This window comes from Macrobrachium rosenbergii, chromosome 8 (assembly GCF_040412425.1).
Source record: "Macrobrachium rosenbergii isolate ZJJX-2024 chromosome 8, ASM4041242v1, whole genome shotgun sequence".
Lineage (NCBI taxonomy): Eukaryota > Metazoa > Arthropoda > Malacostraca > Decapoda > Palaemonidae > Macrobrachium > Macrobrachium rosenbergii.
The window spans coordinates 68,931,650-68,935,180 of record NC_089748.1 but is presented as its reverse complement, the minus strand read 5'-3'; positions in this window follow the sequence as shown (position 1 = coordinate 68,935,180).

The window sequence follows — 3,531 nt, the reverse complement described above, 5'->3', positions numbered from 1 at the left end:
TGCCTTTATTTTCTGCAAATCTGAATATATAGATGAAGTGACTTTGGGTACCTGGTTATGAATTCAGGTTATATATTTCTGATTTAGTCATTTTAAACTTTCTGGTTGCTTGCACTGTTGGAAATCAACTCAACTAAAAGTTCAGTTTTCATCCATATACAGTACACTCCCGTTTGAATGATTAGGATTCTTTCAGTTGAGTTAGGAACCTCCTTCTATTATTCATCAATTAATGGCTTTTTTGACAGTGCTACATTCACTACTACTATCTGAAACTTCAGCAGTAAAGGTCAAGACTACTGAATGGCTTAATTATGTCAAAGAAGTATTGCTTAACTAAACTAACAAATCCTTATATTTCAGTGGACATATTCACTTTTATTATTAGATTATAAAATGATATATAAAAAGCATTTTGTACAAAAAAAGTGTTTACGAGCGTTAAAGATTTATTCATGCATTTTTGAACAATGAATTCAAATCAAGGTTTTTAGAGCGGGGCGAACCGAAAGACATTTTTTGATATTATATTATTATCTTCTCTGATCTACTTTTGTGTCAAAGGAACATAGCACAGGACGCCACATTTTAAAGTAGCAGCAAGATGAAACTCTTATTACTATTGTACCATTACGTTAGTGAATACTAGAACTAATTAATTGTTGATGTCAGTTTTCCATACAAGGAAGTCAGGAGATCGTGAACCATATCCTTGCGATTACAGACTCAATAGCAATACCCTGACCTCTCTATTTCTTTGATTTTCTTTAGAAGAGAATGACAATCAAGGCGCTGCTAAGTATAAAATTGCAAATTACATTTTATACTATAACAGAGATACCAGTAATCTGCACGATACTTCCATTTAGCCCCGTTTTATTTTCACTTTCAAGTTTTCATGGAGATGTTTGTTAATCCTTCAATATAATGTTAATTGCCATTAGCTTCCCTTTTTCTCTTAAATTATAAGAGTTGTTAAACACTTCAAATTTTGTTATACAAAAAGAAATTTAAAGCTCTAAAGAACAGAAGCCGAGGGGAAGTGAACAAAGAGGCACTGATTCTAGCAAATTATTTTTTCCACACTGGTGATAGTTAAAACTGCCTATTCATTTCTCCTAGTACCCACATAGACTGGATTAAGTATATTTGATAATGGGTCTAAAGTCCGTTTTACGAGTTTATCCTAAACTTTAGTGATTGGTTTCTATAGATGAATCTAAGAGAGTAAGAATCTAATTTTAGACTATAATCTTGGACAAATATTACTGTAGTAAACTTACTGCAAATCGGCCATTTGGAAGTTGTACCTTATATTGCCCATGTGCAGTCTATCAAGACTGAAAATGTTTAGATTTCCTCTGACTTATATAACGCACTCAGCAACTTTAAGATCTAAAAAGGACTTAATTATTCCGATGTGGATTAGGAGCGAAGACTCAGGAGTGGATTTTCTTACACAGCTCCTTCTTTTCTCTAAGCGCTCTAAAAAGAATCTCTTCTAGAGTAAATCCTTAGGAATTCATAATCACATTAAGCTTCTTTGATGGTACGAGATATGCATTAAAAATACCTACATCGTATGAATATGACTAATTTATTCAGCAATCATAATCATATCAGTAATGACACTAATTTTCAGGCCACCCTGAAACTGACTGTTAAAACTTGTTATAAAAGGTGCGATAAAAAAATTACTAGACGGCGTCTACAAGAAGTAAAAGCCATGTCTGAATTCAATTTTGACAGCCCTTTCCTTCAAAATTTGTGAAGGGATAGATACACCGCATCCTATAAGTTTGCCCTGCTTGGGTGTCAAAAACCATCTCCAATTCGTATTAGGTCTAAGTCGTGTTGTGACCAGGTTAGGGAAAGGACATACCACACCTGTCTGGAGTCTCTTCTAACCACTACAGCCTTCAGAGACACATAAACGTGTTACACAGGCTAGCTCCGAAGAGCTAAAACACGACGGCAGTTCAGGATCCCATCGTCTCTTTTTCCCAAATATTGTCTGAAAATTTGGCAGTTGATTTCGTCAGATCCAACAGAATTTTGGTCTATTTAGCAATTCATAAAATATCTCAGAAACATTCCATCATGGTCTGCATGCTGGGTGCGCTCCTTGGGTCGCATATTCTTCTTCTGTATTCAGTTCTGGCTGGACCCCCATTATTGCTTTGCTTGGCGTCCGTATCTGAGGGGCACGCCACAAACTGTCCCATTTGTACAGTTGAATAAAGTCTTTCTACTTCTTGGGTAAATATCGTTGTGGCTTCTGTATATCATCATTACAAGTCTGTATTTTAGTTTTCTGAAAAGAAAACTATTGTGCCGGCTTTGTCTGTCCGTCCGCACTTTTTTCTGCCCGCCCTCACATCTTAAAAACTACTGAGGTTAGAGGGTTGCAAACTGGTATGTTGATCATCCAGCCTCCGATCATCAAACATACCAAATTGCAGCCCTCTAGCCTCAATAGTTTTTTTTTTATTTTATTTAACGTTAAAGTTAGCCATAATCGTGCTTCTGGCAACGATATAGGACAGGCCACCACCGGGCCGTGGTTAAAGTTCCATGGGCCGCGGTTCATACAGCATGATACCAAGGCCACCGAAAGATAGATCTGTTTCCGGTGGCCTTGATTATATGCTGTAGCGGCTTTACAGGAAACTCGATTGGGTCGAAGAAACTTCGGAGCATATTTTACTTGTTTAATGTGAAGTATACACTATGAGTAAACCAAACCTATGGTCAAAATTTAGGCCTTTCTACATTTCACTTCTAGATGCTACTAACCCTATACTGAAAACAATTTTTGGGGTAGCTGTTAGGCTTTAAGGTATTTTGAAGATACCTGAGTCGACTCGCAGTGCCCACAGTCCGAGCACTCGAAACTAGATGCAAGAATTAAAATCCCTACCTGAAAGCCTCCCTCACCTCCCCTCCCCTCCCCTCCCCGCCCAACACCCCTCTCCCCGTCCCAATTCACGTTAGACTGCACAAATACTTTCATGGCTTGGTATACAGTTTAATTTTGCAACAATAAGATGCTTTTCACCCAATATTCTACTAAATCACTGAAAGATACTAAAGTTACTTATTTCATGAAATTATATAGTTTCCATCTGAATACGAACCGTTGCTATTTTACTCAGAGAAAAAGTGTTGCAATAGTCTGCTGTATGTCCACAATGTTTGGGCTGTTGAGAGTGTAGCTTAGCTGGAAAAGGTCGTTGCTGATTTTATGAAAATGATATCAAGAAATCTTGACGTAACACCTTCGTGTTGTGAGGGAACAAGCATCTTGGTCATTAGATGACTCGTGATTCCCTGATACTTTTTTCTTCCTACCCATTGACGAGAGATTTTTGTCAAATGTATAAAGAATAGAAAAGCAAGATAAAGCATATAAAAAAACATTTAAATGCACAGAGCATTATTTATAAATAAGAACACATAAATCAAAATAAAAAAAACACTATATCGGTCATTAGAAAGAAAATGATAAGTGTACCCTTAAGAAAGGAACTC